This window comes from Euprymna scolopes, chromosome 29 (assembly GCF_053919585.1).
Source record: "Euprymna scolopes isolate OS-2025 chromosome 29, ASM5391958v1, whole genome shotgun sequence".
NCBI lineage: Eukaryota > Metazoa > Mollusca > Cephalopoda > Sepiida > Sepiolidae > Euprymna > Euprymna scolopes.
Genome location: NC_136510.1, coordinates 72234513 through 72253972, shown reverse-complemented (window position 1 = coordinate 72253972; position 19460 = coordinate 72234513). Strand labels below are relative to the sequence as shown.

Below are 19460 nucleotides of genomic sequence, written 5' to 3'. Positions count from 1 at the left end.
AAGCCAAGAACTCGGTATTCTTAGATAAAGATAATTTGTGTATATGAGACACAAATTGTATATCAAGCAATTTTTCTTTAGATGGGATAATACTTATAGAATATTACTGCCAGTAATATTCTGTAAATTTTATAATCACAGGCTTCCATACCAGCTGATTGTTAAATAACATTATTCTGAAGTATATATATATATATATATATATATATATATATATATATATATATATATATATATATATATATCTACTTCAGAATAATGTTATTTAACAATCAGCTGGTATGGAAGCCTGTGATTATAAAATTTACAGAATATTACTGGCAGTAATATTCTATAAGTATTATCCCATGTAAATAAAAATTGCTTGATATACAAGATAGAGCAAATAAGTTAATTGTAGTGATACACTGAATTTCAAAAAAACTTTTTTGAAGTGAAATTTTTGAGTTTCATATCAAAGATTTTTATTATTCTAAGCAAGACAAAGAATACTTTAGAAAAGTTTATCTCCTTAACCTATAGGTTTTCGATTTCTACCATCGCTTCAGAGGAGAAAATATTAGCAAATATTTATAAGGTGCGTACCCTATATATATAGATATAGATAGATAGATAGATAGACATGACATGACATTAGAATCATTAACGTTATATGGCGATTATCAAAGACTTCCATGTTTGTGACCTTGTCTTGCTACCAGATTCCTGTCTCGATGGCGATTCTCTAGAAGTTTTGTCTTTTGTGGTTTGTCGTCGTTGTCGTAAAAAAGTTATTGAAAGACTATGTCATTGTATATTCTTAGTTCTCGGTTTGATTTGATCTCATGATGAATTAATATTTTATTTTCTAGTTTTATATTTTTCCTTTGCGTTTCGGTTTGTACGCAATAGTTAAAGGTTATATTTCAAGTCCCACTAATCAGATGATGTATCGTTCGCCCATGGTGGAAATCAGGCCTCTTTCAGCGCTATTTTATTTTGTTTGAATTCTGGTTGTGTGACGTGACTTTCAAAATCCCGCGTCTTCTTTCGCCATTGTTCGAGACCGAGAGGAAATTCATGGTTTCTGAATGGAAGATTTTAGTTGACATTAGACGGTAGTCTGGAGACTACATCCACAATAGCACTTGATGATTCCTAAATGCAACAGGAACGAATACATTCGTATGATGTGTCCATTCATACTACGCGGAAAGTGATGAAAATGCTATTTCAAGATTAAGAATGACAGGCTAACGAAAATAACATTTCAAACTTATACTTTCAAAAACAACGAAAATTATAATTAACTAGATGGGCAAAGATATAATGAATGCATTATTCTAAATGGATTGGTTGAATATTGTTAAATTTACGCTCATTTTTTATTAAATATTATCCCCTAATAATTTGTACCAGCGATGCATGTGGAAATTCCGCAGGGGACTCATTCATATGTAATATATTGATGTTGGCATTCTGTAGATGTTCAGTGTAAATGGAGACGCTCTGATATTATTGTAGCTCTTTTGTTAAAACTGCAAAAGTATTTTCTAAGCTAGCACGAATGCCTGGCAAAGCTCGGTTGTAAAGTACGCTTAAATATGATATTTTAATTCATGCAGATTTCGTATATATCATTATAGAGTTAATGTCCTATCGATTTTTATATATTATAAAGTTGCGATTTCAAAAATAAAAAATAAATCCATATGACTTGGGTGCATTAGCTTGAAGCGAAACCGAAATAAAAACGTATGAATATATATATATATATATATATATATATATATATATATATATATATATATATATATTCCGAATAGATTTATCCAACAATCAGCTGGTATGGAAACCTGTGATTATAAGTTTTACAAAATATTACTGGTCGTAATATTCTATGTATTAACCCATCTTAATAGGAATTGCTCAATATACAGGATAGAGCAAATAAAGCAATGAAATTAAAAAAAAAAACTTTATTTAAATCAAGGATTTTTTATTATTCCAAGTAAGACAAAGAATACTTTAGAAATTTTATCTCCTTATCCTATAGGGTTTCGATGCCTACCATCTCTTCAGAGGAGCAAATATTAGCGAATAGATTTAACGGTATTCACCTTATTTGCTAAAGTCAGTTAGACATGGAAAATCATAATCAAAAATCGATTAAATAGAAGTCACATAGCAGGGGAAATTGAAGAAAAGGATAGAAAGGTTTAGTTCCAAATTGCGCGGTAAAATCCATACAAAATTGCAGCTACATCGGCTCAGTAGTTTCTGAGAAACGTGGACTTTAAATACGTCCGTATTAGTCCATAAGAATTCCCAACTGGGCATTGAATGCATACCATAATAGTTATTTTGCTGACTTTTATTATAACACAGGTCCATATAAAATTTCAGCTTGCTCAGCCAAGTAGTTTCTGATAACAGACAGATAGACAGACAGACAGACACCTTAATAGAAATATGATATAGAAATCTAAGGGTGACTGACTACTGAAATTTCTACTTCCTACTTAATGATCTTCCAAATCACATCCTTACATCATTTGTAGACATTTATGCTGACGACACTACAATCTATAGTAGCACATTAAAAACCGTAAACGAACAAGTTATCTCTGATTCTCTCTCCTCTGATCTTGAGCATGTGGTGCAATATGGAAAGAGGTGGTTGGTTAATTTTAATGCATCTAAAACCAAACATCTATCTCTACACCATCTACGCTCTGATGCCAATCTGGCATCGGTTGAAATGAATGGCTCTCGTCTTGGGGATGTTTCATGTTTTGATAAGTTTCTGGGCTTGACTTTTACTCCTGACCTGAAATGGAACACGTATATCAAATCCATTGCCAAGATTGCTGGAAACATGGTGAGATCTTTCTACCGCTCCAGTAGATATCTTACTCCTGATGCAATTCTCTATCTATATAAAAGCCAGATACGGCCAATGATGGAGTACTGCTGCCACATCTGGGAAGGAGCTGCTAGAAACAGATTATCCTGTCTTCAAAATAGTTCAAAATAGACTTCGTAGTTTAGTGAAGGTGTCCTTTGCTTTTCCCTGCAACCTCGTTCCCACAGAAAAGACGTTGCGAGCCTGTCTTCATCATTGCTTTATCATGGCAAGTGCTCAGCTGAGCTTCAATCTATGCCCCCCCCACCTCACCAAACTTTTACGAAAAGCACTCATCTAGCCAAAATCACTATCAATAATTTCCCATACTCTTTATCTGTGCCTAAACCTAAATGTAAATTCCATGAACAAAGCTTCTTTCTTAGAACTGCACGCCTGTGGAACTCTCTTCCGGTTGCCTGCTTTCCAGCTGACTACAATCTGATTGTCTTCAAGTCCAGCGTAAACAATTTCTTGATGAACCGTCCCCCTAAGTAATCCAATTTAAAAAAAAAATCCCACTACTTATGTATACTATAATCACATTGACTAATGTATACCCATTAACCCTTATCCTCGAGTGGCCTCCGGGTCTTTATAAGTGGTGATACATATCGAAAAAGTACGACAGACCTACGAATACTCTATTTCAAACGTAATCTAGCAGGCCAGTGAAAATGTCCATGTGTTGGTTTATGAAATAAACATTTCAAAAGCCTCAAACAATGAAATTATGTTTAAGTACTACTTCTACTTCATATAGGTTCAAAGTTTGTAATGAAAACAATTCGTTCAAAAGAGGCAAAGGGTTGATTTTATAGTGCCGTCAAATTGTACAATATACAATGAAAATGTGCAGGTTGTACTTGTCTAATAAGTAGCCATCATATAATGCAGGGTGGAACAATAAAATTGTCGCACTAGAAAAGACGACATAATTCCATTTCCGTTTGATGAAAACCGGTTTTCTTTTTTTGTTGCATCTACTCGTTGGCCAGTTGTGTACAAATCCCAAAAGCGATATTAGCCTTCTATTATGTCTGAAAGTGACACAATTTTCAATGAGCGTGATCGTAAATGCGCTGCTGTACAACTCATTCTTTCTACCAATCCAAGTTATGACTACGGGATCATTGTCAGTATCCTCAAAATTCAGATCCGGACGATTCAACGCTTAAAAAGTTCCGGCCACGGTTATGGTCTTTCATGTGGTTTCAAGTGAGGGTCATATCATGCCACCTCACATCTTCGAAGTCGGTTTGAAAATCAACACCGAAGCGTACCTGGATGTGCTCAAGAGTGTGGCGATCCCCTGGTGCAATTAGAAGGCTGCTTGCAAACCCTGGGTGTGGTAACAAGACGCGGTACCGGCCGAAAGGTCCAAAGAGACCAAAGCTCGGCTTCATCAGGAGTGCTACGACTTTCTACCCTTTCTTTCACTGGCCCCTCTCCTCCACCGACCTGAACCCGATAGACTACTTCGTTTGATCATACGTCGAGAAGATCACCAACATTCCGCAACACTAAAGCCTCACTGATCTCCACCATCTGCCGAGTATTCGCCGAAATCTCGCCGTAGAAAAGGCGTGCTCCTAGTTCCGGACCCTTATCGAGGCAGTGATTGAGGTTGTACGTTGCTACATTGAATAGATATCAGCTTTACTACATTGATTTTTTTTTCAATAAAATTTTAAAGCTGTTATATTGCTTTCTTTAGGAGGACAATTTTAACGTTCTACCCTGTATTCACATCAAAACTCTGGTCAACTAGCTTTGGCTTTTCTAACGTTTAAAAAAGTTTCATAATATACTTATTGCTATATATTCATAACATTTTCCGGGATGCTGTGAAATCTGATAATTTTCTCCCATAGTAAATGTGAAGCCATCAAACGCAAGGAAAATAAAGATGGCTGCTCTTTTGAAGAGATCATAGAGCAAAAATAGCAGAAGCGCAATAAATATTAAAAGCTATAATATGCTTTCATTTTATTTATATTTATGTCAGTTTAAATTATTCCAATTTAAATATTTCTAGACATTATTTTATTTAATTCAAATATATAATTTATCAGATAGAAACATTCGCATAGTATTTCGCATCGTATTAATGATGTATTATTATTTATATCATCCAGCAAATATGAAGCTCGTATTTTATCAATCTAAGACACATTTCAACATGGGTGAATACGAAAATATTTTTTTTTTCAATATGATAATCAATATTAAGCTGTAATCTAATAACTATCACGCATAATTTCAGACATATAAATCATGATATTTTTAGTAATATTAAGCAGTAAATATCATATTTACTGGTTTGATTAGTAACATTGGATTGGTTTTGTTCATATTTTCTTTAATTATTTCGGTTTTCTACATTGCTACCATCTTTCATAGATGCTCATATACTGGTTACTAGGAATGTTTCAAACAAAATACATTCCCCTCCTCTCTCTCTACTTATATATATATATATATATATATATATATATATATATATATATATATATATATATATATATCAAAATTTAAGTCATTCAATGAATTTAAAAATTTGTGACGTGAAATGTTTGAGTTATTTCATTCTGAAGTATATATATATATATATATATATATATATATATATATATATATATATATATATATATATATATATATTTAAACAAACATTATGAAAGATAACAGAGACCTTTCATTTAATTAAACCTTTTTTTAATTAATTTTTCTTACCATCAAGAATAGTAATACATGTACGTAACGTTGGTTACTTTTTTAATAACATCAAGATTAGTAACGAGTGTCTTATTGAATGTGCGTCTGTTCTTCATCACGTATTTTCGTGTGATCGCCTAGTTTCAAAACAACTGGTCTGTTTTATGTTCACATATAACAACAAATAAAGGACGGAATAAACATCTTTGTTTCTTGTCAGACAAATGGAAGACATATCTTCAACAAAAGGGGCGAATGCGATGAGTTACAACATTTATCAAATTAGGGAACACACTTGACTCACCTTTGATCTTGTTGGACAGAGAGCTGCAACTGAAAATTCTACCACAGGCAACAGACCTCAGGTTTATGTCCAATAACCCTTATTACAAAATGTTGTTCCCATCTTGAAAAGGTTATACACTGATACAGTTCTGTCGACATCTTAATTATCAATATTTGCTCTGCTGGGTGTCATCCCGTCTGCCAGCTGTCTCTGTTGGCAGCCTAACCAACTTTCTACGATGTCTCTAAACTCGTTACGTTATTCATCTACGTAACCAAAGATCCTTGCCTGGTCTTTTATCACGTATCTTTATTTATTAAAACTAAACATTCCAATCCTATATTATTAAACATCTTTCTAAACATTTTAGTGCTTTACATATTTCTGACTTAATTATTTGTACATTAAATTCCAGTCCTATTGCAAAACACATTTCCGTTATCAAAACACTTTGTTATTTTCGTAATATTGTCACTAGTTTAAATGTCGGTCACACACCTCTCTATCCAGAACATCCGACGTTGCGCAGGTCATAATATAAGAGCTACAAAGATTTGTATCTAAAATTTCTCGGAATTAAAATTAGTTTAATTAAAAGTTTGGTTGCATTTGGTATCATGTGTTAATATAATTAGGGATGTGATGCTGCGTAATATTATTTGTAGTAGTATTTTTAAAAAGTTCTGAAGCTCCGACTTCATTTCTTCATTGTCCAAACAGTCATCATATCTCTTATTGATAAGAACTAGTTCCATATGTTTTAGTTCGAAGAGTATTTTTGTTGAAGGAAATTAGTTTGGCGCGGTTTTGTAGGGTTGTGACAATGGCTATTTTGTAACGATGAGGGCATCCGGTCTTGACATTTAAAAGGCAAAAATTTATACAAGTTGGTTCTTTAGAAGGAAAGGCCATAAAAATATCATGCACATAAAATATTCCCAACTGACAATAACAATAAAATTAGACCCATTATCTGCTATAAGAAATTTAATATCCAAAACCTTGTAGTAAAAAATGAATTCGCAACACTAAAATCATTAGAAAGAAAGAACGTTTTTATGAGAAAAATCGAAAATAAAAATAGTTATACCTTACCTAAACACAATGTTGTTTATATATATACGTGTGTGTGCGTGTATATATATATATATATAGTAAGTTATAATATATATATGACAATTAAGCTACACAGAACATTCCGCGTTTCATCCACGCTAGGATTCAGCAAGATATGCAAGGATTTTGTGGTTGTCTCGCGTTTTTATATATGCACCTCCTATTGAGTTTTAGTTAGCCAATCAACTTTCTAGTTTCCACCGCACTCTTCCTAATCAGCCAATGAGCAGGCACTTACAGGACAAATACCCAGTTTACCTCCGGTTCACCCGTTCCTTTGTGTGTGCTATTTTAGCGGGGAGCCGCGATATGTAGTGTCCTGAACTATTTTAAACCTAGGTTAATATGTTTTTATGTCATATATATATATATATATATAATATATATATATATGATAATTTATGTATATGTATGTTTATTTTATTTGATTATTTTCTATTGTTATTGTTAGTTTTAAAATTATTTTGTATCGCTCTCCTAGAGTAAAGTTTATTCTGTGAACACAATTATTCCTATTTCTCTCCTACAGTTTAATAGATGTTGGTGTTCTTTAAATTATAGGATAGCAAATTTTTCATGAAGGCATAATCTACATGGAGCGTCTATGTCTCTACATGGTTTTGCTTGTCTTACTATTTTCTATTCGACTACCGGCGAACGTCCATATTTCCAGTATTTGTTTGCTAGAGTTGTTTTCATTCGGTGTTTTTTTAATGTACTTTTGTGGTCATAATGTCGAGTTTTGAAATCAAAGAAAGCCATACCTACGTAATATTTCTTGTTATTCGGATTTTCTTTCGCAAATATTGTGGCCTTGTAAACTATGCTTTTGGTTAGACATTTATTTTGAAGTGGGCAAAGTGTGCGGGATCTGCAGTTGCATTTATCTTGTTCATTATTAGTACTTTCATTTTTAGAATAGTTGTCGTTGTCCGGAGTTGGTTTATTATTATTATTATTATTATTATTATTATTATTATTATTATTATTATTATTATTATTATTATTATTTCTACTAATTACATATGTGCCCTTTGTGTTAGTTTTATTTTTGTCATTGTGTCCACTTTTTATTGTTTATTTTATTGTTATTTTCATTGCTTTGATTTAATATTTTGTTATTATGTGCTTTAATTATCGTGTCTAAATTTTCGCAGGAGTTGTAAGATAACTTTAGGTTATTTCTATTGAAAATTTTGTGTAAAGGATTGGTACCGAGGAAGTGCTTTTCGATATATATATATACACACACGCACACACATATATATATATATATATATATATATATATATATATATATATATAAATTAAAAAGTAAAATAAACTATCAAGATACACAATGCTCTACACCGATAGAAAGAGCAAATCAATAAAAAAAACCTTAGTGGATTATCTAATTAATAGGGAAAAAGAAAAAGCTCTTTGTATGATGATATTTCGAAGCTTATTGTTTCTCATCAGACGAGAAAGGAAGAGCAAGGTGATATATATATATATATATATATATATATATATATATATATATATATATATATTACAATAAGTTTACCAAGGTAATCAAAATGGTAAACTTAAAATATATTATAAATATTAAAGAGTTAATATTTACAAGCAAAGTAATCTCAACCAGATGTAAAAGCTCAATAAAACCGAAAAGGAAATAGAGCTTATAATATCCACTTATCTTCCTTTTTAAAATTAAATACGTTTTTAACTCTTTTTCAAGATGTTTTTTAACATGTTTTATTAATATTTATGTTTTATTAATCATTTGTTCGTATATATATATATATATATATATATATATACATAAAAAGCTGGCATAAAACCGATATATATGTATGCATATATAGTTAAACATTTAGAGTTATAGTTAAATATTTAGAGATTTATAGACCTTATAGTTAAATATTTGGAGATTTATAAAGAATCGGAATCGGTACTTGTATCGGAATCAAGAATTATATATATATATATATATATATATATATATATATGTGTGTGTGTGTGTGTGTGTGTGTGTGTGAGTGTGTGCATGTTTGTGTGGGTGTGTGTAGTAGTCTATTACAGACAAATGTTTGTTTTTATAGTGTAGTAACTCAATTAATTCTCATGGTAAAAATGTTGAATATGTTTGTCCCTGAAAGAGCCTGCTTGGTTAATCATCGCCCGAAGTAAAGCTGTGCTACCGCTAACAACACACCTATTCTTGTAAACACTTCTACATATCATAATAAGCGCAGTATTTTTAATAAGGAACATTAGAAGGGTGGTGATGATTAGAGGCCGGAGAAGAGGTTGAATCTTATTGGTTAAACTTTTGTAAACGATATGAAGGAGTCGCCTAATAATCTTCTTTGCTTGGACTGACTAGCTTTCCTTTTAAATTACCTTCGAGGCAAACACTCGACTTGGAGTGGTCTGGGTTTGTCAACACGCTCAATGAACAATGGTTGACTAATAACGACTATGATTTTCTGGCTGGATGGACGCAGCGCTTATCTGCATAATAGAAATACTTTAATACGTCAGGTTTCCTTTTAAAGTATGGTCAACACTGTTATCTTCTATATGCATAACATACGAAAATATGTCTGTCGATCCGCGAACTAAGTAATTTGAAAAGATGTTTGTATATTGGCTTATAAAATACGAAAATAGTTCTGCTTATTTGCTAACTAATTTTGAAAGATGTCAACCTACTTATACAGATGGTTTCATAAAATACGAAAATGTGTCTACTTGTTCGCTTACTAATTAATTTTGTAAGATGTCTCACCTATGTACTTAAATCGTCTTATAAAATACGAAATCTGTCTACTAGTTCGCTGACTAATTAATTTTGTAAGATGTCTCACCTACTTATGTAGATAGTCTTATAAACACGAAAATATGTTTGAATGTCTGTTAACTAATTAATCTAATAAAATGTTTTCCCTATTTATGAAAAAAAGTCTTTTAAAATACGAAAACATGTCTACCTGTTAGCTAACTAATTAATTTTGCAAGATGTTTCCCCTAATGACGATTGTTTTATAAAAGAGATTAGGTTCGTTTTTTCTTTTACATCGTGGATTTCGTGACGTGTTTGTCTGTACCTTATATGAAATTAACTTATATTGTTTTCTATTTACTTAGGTCAAGAAGTCATATGATAATTGTACGGCATAATCACGTTGACACACCGGTTCTCGTCAGATCACCGAAGTTAAGCAACGTTGAGCGTGGCTAGTACCAGATGGGTGACCATTTGGGAATTCTAGGCGCTGTATGTGCTTTCCGCTTATCTCTGCATTGTTTCCAGTCGTCCTGAACCTCCACTTGCCACTGGTATTCAACAATGTCGAATCAGGAGAGGTGTGGTTGGTTATTGCGCAACTCTTGCCACAAAAATTTCTCGCGCAGGCACCTTTACTGTGGGTATCCATAGTCTGTCAAGACTGAAGGAAGCCTTTTTTTTTTTTACTTCTTTTGATCTAAATGAAATACACTATTCCATGTACTATTAGTAAATTATATATATATATATATATATATATATATATATATATATATATATATATATATATATACATATATATACATATATATATATATATATATATATAATGCGACGCTCGCTCTTTGTTTATAAACAAAGCGGTTAGAACATTGTAAAAGTGGTGGACGGATGTTTGTTTAAATAGACATTTGGCGAGATTATTTACGGGCGACTGTCAACGCGATGATTCTAGGTTCAATTCTCGGCTTGGGAGAGGTGCTAGTCTAGCGGCACTGATGAGTTGTGATACAACAGAACAGGACTGTATGTCGATGACTATATATACATATATATATTAGTTTATTTCTAAAACTCGGTTGTCATTTTATGCGCATGAACACACAGATATTAAACCTATTTAATTTAAAATTATATTTTATTTATTTCGTAACGAACAATGATTTCATTGAGATTGATTGACTTATTACACTTTAAAAGGCCTATAAAATGTCAGTAAATGTTAATGAAATCATGGTACGCCTCAGAAATAATTTTTAAATCATTTGTATTTTTTCTTTCCAGTTTGTGATCGATCATCTTCTTCATTTCTTTTCAACATATGTTAACGCGCTATATATATATATATATATATATATATATATATATATATATATATATATATATATATATATATATATATATATAGTTTTTAAAATATAATTATCCACTGGCACGTATTTCGTCGTCTACGATACATCAGAGTGGCTGAGTCTAGCAAGATTCTAAATCGGGACGCTATGCTAAGAAGCCGTAACTTCTACCACTGGCCTATCTCGCACGACTGTTTGGATATATCGCGATTTACGTATATGTTGTTTATTTGTTTTTGTTTTTGCAATACGTTTTGATTGAAATTATTTATACGAACGTTAATTTTTACCTAAATACGATTTGGGAATAATTTCCCCTTTTACCAATTTGGTACTTCCAGATGGGGAGCGGCATATATATTGTTTTTAAAATATAATTATCCACTGACGCATATTTCATTATCTACAACTGGCTGAATCTAGTGAGATTCGAACTCGGGACCCCATGGTTGCATAGTTATGTTTCCTTGAGGTAGATCCGGTGAACTAGACAAAAAGTCTTCAATAGAGTAGATGCCCTGATAAGAATCTAACAAATAACCTACATTAGAGCCACTTCAAATCAAAGTGAAGATTTAGTCGTATAATCAGAATATATCTGTGACCTTCCTGCTAAGATTACTTGATCAAGTTAGATCGTACTTCCCTTCTCTCTCTACCCTCTAACTCCCTATTCTCTTTCTTTGCTGCAATCCTTCCTCCCAAACAATCTATGCATCCCTCTTTTTTTCAGGGTTTAAACCACACCCAGATAACTTTTTTATATACAAAACAAATGAACCTTTATTTTCGTGTCAGTGTCGCTTCTTTACACTGGTCTTATGAGGTAGGTCTCTCCAAGTTCATATTCCACTGAAACATGTATGCACATATGTAACCAATAATGTTTATACAATAAACATACTATATATTTATACGTGCATATATTTATTATCAAATGTTTACAGTAAGAGCTTAAAGCATGCTCGTTTCTCTTAGTTTTAACACCATAGCACATATAAATAAATAATGCAAAGTTACATTCCAGTAATCGTGTTTTATTTCCTGTTTTAAAAATCCCGAAACTTAATCCACCGTTTCGTTTACACATGAACAGCTTAATATAGAGTTATATGTCTTAGATGTTCTATATATTTGGCACTTCAGAAATTGTCTGTGGCTTCTGCACCCCAGTTAACCTTGACAAAAAAAGAATTGAAACATTTATTTGATATCTAGCAATAAAATATATAATAAATCTTAATAATTATACAACTACATTTTTTATATAAATAAAAAAAAAATTATAACACGCGTACATATTTCAACACTTTGCTAACCTCCACGCCTTTATGCTACGTTGCCTCCAACTCATCCAAAATGCGACCGGATATAAATGTGACTGTGGAGCCGATGCTGAAGATTTTCTTTTTTACCGACGCTGCCCTAAACTTTAAAAGAGTAGGTAGTTCCCGGAAGAATGATCGCATCACAACGTACGCCACATTAACCCACCTCGAAAATGGAGGAGGGAATGCCTCTGATATGGTTTCGTGGCGAACAAACGGATACTGCATTATACTCACTGAATTTAGCATTGACAAATAGTACAATAAACATAATTACAAGAACAGGGTAGAACGATAAAATTGTCGCTCTAAAAAGACGATATGATTCCATTTCCATTTGATGAAAACCGGTTTCCTTTTTTATTGCAGACCATCAAACAAACCCCAAGAGCGATTGGAGCCGTCTATCATGTCTGAAAGTGACACAATGTTCAACGAGCGAGATAGGAGAGTCACCGCTGTACAACTCATGCTCTCTACCGATGCAGATTATGACAACAGGACCATTGCCAGCACTCTGAAAATGCAAATCTGGACGGCGCAACACTTAATGGCGTACCCAGGGTGATAAAACAAAGTTTCTGGTCACGGTTATGGTTGTTGTGTGGTTTAAAGTGAGGGCCACATCAGGCCATCTCACTCCTTAGAAATCGGTTTGAAAATCAACACCATAGTGTACCTGAATATGCTGAAGAGTGTGGTGATCCTCATGGTGCAGTCGGGTGGCCTCTGGCAGACCCTGGTTTTGGCAGCAAGGCACAGCACCGACCTACAAGTCCAAAGAGATCCAGACTTTGCTTCAGAAGGAGTGCTTGACTTTGTACCCTTCTCTTACTGCCGTCTTCTCTCCCGACCTGAACTCGCTGGACTACTTCGTTTGATCATATGTCGAGAACATCCCAGTCCGATTACCACCATTCGCGGAGTATTCGCTGAACTTCCGCCAGCGTTTGTGGAAGCGTCATATCCCCAGTTCCGGACCCGTATCGAAGCGGTGATTGAGGCTGAGGCAGCTACATTGTATAGACGTCAACTCTACTACATAATCAAGTCCTTTTCAAAAAATAAAAAAGATAAATATAAATAAATATAAATATTTAATATATAAATATGTTGTTTTCTTTACATTCTCGACAATTTTATTGTTCTTCCCTGTAATAGTATTGTTTTGGATTCAGACATACACATATCAAATTTCTATTAATATGTACACGATAGATTTTTTACCTGCATTTTTTGTCTTGAGCGAATTGGTCTGCCGCTCCCCGGTTTATATTTTTATTGTCAAAAATTGTTGTTGGTGTTTTAACATAGCTGTCTTAAATTTATATTAACAATTTTTCAATGTAAATAGCCCTAGACACAGCATGAAGCTCATGGATGTAAGGAACTAGCAAGAACGAAAGATAGCTATCACAAATGCAGGCGATATCTATTGTTTTTTTTTTCTTGAAAGTACCCAGCAAGAAAAAGGTTTCATAAAAACAGCGAATTAATAGACGTTCACTAAACCAACGAGTATAACAAGTTGGAATAAAGGAAACAGATAACAGATGAGATAATTCCAAAGAGTGTATGCCCTAATAGTATTTATAGGAAAGACTGAGACTAATGTCTGTGAAAGGCAGAGGATGCAGAGAAGAAAAAAAGTGTGGAGCCAAACAAATCACCGATACATTTCTTCACTTTATCAAGGAACTTCAAAATGAACAGAGATTCATCAGCCCAAATATGACCCCTGCGACTATATTAATACCTTATGTTTTTCGTGTAACTATATTTATACTATACTAGCAAAGATACCTGCGCTTAGCGCGATACTTTGCTGTGCGCTCGGGTACCCGCTTCGCGGGCACCCTTACAGTAAGTGGATGTTGTAAAGTCGTACCAAATATGACCTTACCATTTACATTGACCATCGAAAATAGTGTGCACCCTTCCTAGGTCGGAAACCATCATCATGTCAGGTTTATCATTGATGTGGGCTGTAGGGGAGTATTTATACATAGGCTATGACTTTGGCCTTTACCATTTACCTTTGGAAAATGATGTGCACTATCTTTAGGTGGGGGACGATCATCATGCCAGGTTTAATCATGATCGGTCCAGTGATGTAGGCTGTAGGAGAGTTGTACATACACACACAGACACACACACACAGATACACACACATACACACTACTACTACTACTACTACTTTATATATAAAGACTAGCCTGGGTGCCCGGCGTTTCCCGATTGTTTTGAGGTGCGTTTTGAGCAAAAAAAAAAAAATAGTAGTAGGCAGGCTCGAACGTGCATCGCGGTGGAGGCAAAGAACGTGAAAAAAAGCCCTGACATCTTTGCTGTTGTGCCCATCACCAAACCGGAAGTGGCGTAGGTTCAAATTAAGCCTAGAAAATCGAAAAGAGGGGGGATGATTTTTGAAAATATCGGCGAATAAAGCGACATCTTCCTGTAGAAAAGTGGCTAGTTGAGGGTGAAGGAATCAATGTTTGTAGCCAATCTTTTTATCTTTGTCATCCGAAGTGTCGATCTTCAAAATGATACCGGTCTCATGAAAATCCGTCGCCTCTGTCGAAAGTTTTAGGCATACATACATACATTTAAACAGACAGGTGAGATTTATACATATAATTATGCTTATCTATTTAACCGCCGACTTAATAGATTGCTTTTACACACCTGATCTCGAGTCGTCCTGACGAGGCGATTTAATAATGGTGTTAATTATTAGTCAAATAAACGAGGGCAGCGTTAGACACCAGGGTCGTTTGTTGGCATAGTAACATAACGGTCATTAGGAAATTATGTTCCTTTTATGTGATAAAGGGATCGAGAGTATTTTCCCACCTAATCTTCAGTCTGATAAATAAAAATAAAAATTATTTTTTATGAGAGGACGTTTAGTAAATTGACCCCCACCTCTAAATTCCACAATTAATTTATTTTTTTCATTTTTCACGTTAATTTCATCGATTACAAACTTAATTTTTAGATTAAAAATTTTTGAAAAAAAAAATTATGAATTTTATCCTTGGGGATCAATTTTCAATTATAACGTCCTGCTAAATTGAACACGTACTTTGTGACCACCACTGAGAAAACTATTGTGACTCGATGTGGTTAACGTGAAAAAAGAAAAAAGTGTAAATTGTGGAATTTAGAAGGAGGCGGGGGGTCAATTTCCTAAATGCCGTTTATTGTATGGCCTTAACAACGAACACGGAATATATATTTACTGCCAATATTATTTTTTTTATGGTTTGACTTATTTCAAACTGATATAAATTATTACATGTCATGTTGAAATATGGTACAAATTCCAACGCATTTCAGGTGCAAACATTATTACTGATTAAAGTGCTGTGTCAAAATATTTACAATCATAGGGTGTTTTTGTTGATCAAACACCTTTTAAGCCTTCACATTTCAGGTGAAAATATTAGCTACTTAAGTATCATGTCGAAATAAGTAAATCATATAGTGCTTTTGTTGATTTGGGTGTTTTTAATCTAAGCATTTCAGGTGAACATATTATTACCTATTATCACATGTTCTATTCAAATTAGTAACCATTCTAACTCATTTCAGGTGAAAATATTATTACCTATTAGTACATGTCATGTTCAAATAAGTACAAATTCTAATTTCAGGTGAAAACATCATTACCCACTGAAGAGTTATGTCAAAATAAGTAAAATCATAATCAATGGACCTGAGGTCATCTCGTCAGCATCAGATAAGGCCAGACTATTTGCCAAGAACTTTGCAGCTAATTCTACCCTATGCGACAATGACCATCAACCTCCTGTATTTCCTCCTATAACAGACAACACGCTAGGTAACATAGAAATATCTGTGCGTGAGGTCGCCAAGCTAATCAAGAACCTTGATTCTAGTAAAGCCCTGATGGCATTCCAGTTATAGTGCTGAAAAAGCTCCAACCAGAATTTGTCCCCCCATACTTACCAAACTGTTTAAGCGTTGCCTTAAGGAGAAGTGCTTTCCAATACCCTGGAAAACCTCATCAGTATGCCCTGTATTTAAGAATTCAGGTGATAAGTCATCTCCCTCTCAGTAAAGACTAATAAGTCTCCTGTGTGTCATGAATAAGTTGTTGGAATCCATATTAAATAAAGAAGTAGTCAACCACCTCAACAGAAACAACCTTCTTAGTGACATGCAATATGGTTTCCGCTCTGCAAGATCTACAGCACATGTGCTAACGGCTATATCACATAGGATTAGTGAATCTCTTGACAAAGGTTTCCTTTCTAGGGCAATTGCTCTTGACATATCGAGCCTTCGATAAGGTATGGCATAAGGGCCTACTTCACAAGATTTCCAGCTACGGTATTACTGGAAATGTTTTCTCAATCATTAAATCATTTCTCTCTGATAAATTCATAAGAGTAGTGGTTGATGGGTAGAAATCAGAGGCCCACAGTATTAATGCTGGAGTCCTCCAGAGGTCCATCCTGGGCCCAACTCTCTTCCTGGTCTACATCTACAAAACACATACTTAAATCATTCGTTGACATTAATGCTGATGATACGACCATCTATGGCAACACATGAAAGGCCGTAAAAGACAAAGTTCTCTCTAATTCTCTCTCCTCTGATCTTGAGCGCGTGGTACAATGGGGTAAGAGGTGGCTGGTCACTTTTAATGCATCCAAGCTTCTATCTTTAAATCATCAACGCTCTGATCTCCATCTGGCATCAATTGAAATGGATGGCTCTCGGCTTGGGGAAGCTCCATGTTTTGACAAGCTTCTGGGTTTGACCTTTACTCCTGATCTGAAAAGGAATATGTACATAAAATCTGTTGGGATCCTTCTACCGCTCCAGAAGATATCTCACTACTGATGCAATTCTCTATCTGTATAAAAGCCAAGTATGTCCAGGGATGGAGTACTGCTGCCACATCTGGGCAGGAGCTGCTGAAAACAACCTATCCTGCCTTGACAGAGTACGAAATAGACTTCGTGGTTTAGAGGGGCTGCCCTTTTCTCTTCCCTGCAGCCTCTCTCCCACAGAAGACACGTTGCGAGCCTGTCTTTGTTTTATCGTTATTTCCATGGCAGGTGCTCGTCTGAGCTTCAATCCCTCGTCCCCCTTCGCCAATCTTTCACGAAAAACACCTGTCTGGCTGAAACTACTGTCAATAGTTTTCCCCACTCTTTATCTGTGCCTAAATCCAAACGTAGATTCCATGAGCAAAGCTTCTTTCTTAGAACTGCACGCCAGTGGAACTCTCTGCCGCTTGTCTGTTTCCCACCTGACTACAACTTGGACGTCTTCAAGTCCAACATAAACAAACTCCTGACAAACCGCCTCCTTAAGTAAGACACTATATCAAAAACCCTAATACTAATAATTACTACAATACTATCTCATTGATTACTGTACACGCAATAACCCTTATCCCTGAGTGGCCTTCGGGCCTTGATAAGTGGTTACCCCCATGTAAAACAAAACAAAAAACATGAAAACAAAAATCATAGGGTAGTTTTGTTGATTATGGATCTTTTAAACCTACGCATTTCAGGTGAAAACATTATTATCTACTTACATGTCATGTTGAAATTAGTACAAAGCAGTGTTTTTTGTAAGTACAGAAAACCATACTTATTCCTTCCATACATGTGTAATCCAAGATGTTCTTAAATAATAAACAACTTGGGGTCATCAGAACTTACATAAAATCGACTTGACTTAATATCACGTGTGTATCATGCACATCTAGCTGAACTTTTGAAAGACATTGAAGATAGACATGTACGGGGAATTCTATTTACAAATGTTTATGTTATTGAATTTCAAAAAAGAGAGACTACCACATGATAATAATCTTGCGAGATCAGGATACGATCAGAACAGTTAATCAAATTAATGCAATAGTCAGCAGAGATACCAGGACAATGAAAATCCCGAGCGCCGTGATTTAGTTAAATCCAACCTCAATGTAATTGTTTGATTATGTCATAAGATGTTCATTACTGATGTGTTTTTTTAACTACCGTGGAATTTCCAAGAGTTGCGTCGTCGTCGTCGTCGTCGTCGTCGTCGTCGTCGTCGTCGTCGTCGTGGTGGTGGTGGTGGTGGTGGTGGTGGTGTTGTTGTTGTTGTTGTTGTTGTTGTTGTTGTTGTTGTTCACTTGTAAGTAATTTTTACATAAGTTAGTGCAAATCAATGATTACTTACTGACAAAAAATAGTGATGATCCCTCCTGGAGTTTGAGTGACAACAAGTCTCCACATATTTCGCACACTTTCCAAGATAATTGTTGTAAATCATCCTGCATTATTGCAGCAGTCGTTTATCATTGATTGTATTCTGGAACCGATCTCTACTCTATTCTGAAATTTGAGTGTGAAAACGCATTGCAGAAGCCTAAGTACTCTGCCCTCTTTCAGCTGATGTTTGATTAGTTTTTTTCTCTCTTTTCTCTTTCGATCCTTCTTTATCCGTTTTTATCGCTTTGTGTGGTTTATTCTGATAATGGTGGCACAACAGTAACACTTGTGTGAGTACGTGTGTTTTTAGTTTTGCTAGCGGGTGGGAAGCAGATTAATAGAATTCTGATAGTTTCAGTTCTTTCTGGTTTGTGGGACATTTATTATGATTATTATTATTATTATTATTAATAATATTATTATTAATATTATTATTATCATCAATATTATTATTATTCTTATTATTAATATTATTATTAATATTATTATTAATATTCTTATTAATATTATTATTAATAATATTATTATTAATATTATTAATATTATTATCAATATTATTATCATTAATATTATTATTAATATTATTATTATTATTGTTATTATTATTAATATTATTAATAATAATATTATTATTAATATTATTATTAATATTATTATTAATATTATTATTAATATTATTATTATTAATGTTATTATTATTGTTATTATTAATATTATTATTATTAATACTATTATTAATATTATTATTATTAATA

The 19460-nt window shown here is 33.8% G+C and overlaps 1 protein-coding gene and 1 pseudogene across 4 annotated transcripts in view; both read left to right on the top strand.

Moving 5' to 3' along the window:
• LOC145252711 (uncharacterized) overlaps positions 1–19460 on the top strand; it is a 1486750-nt gene that overhangs the window by 464490 nt on the left and 1002800 nt on the right. The gene's annotated exons all lie outside the window — the stretch shown is intronic.
• On the top strand, positions 10163–10279 carry LOC145253144 (5S ribosomal RNA; annotated as a pseudogene).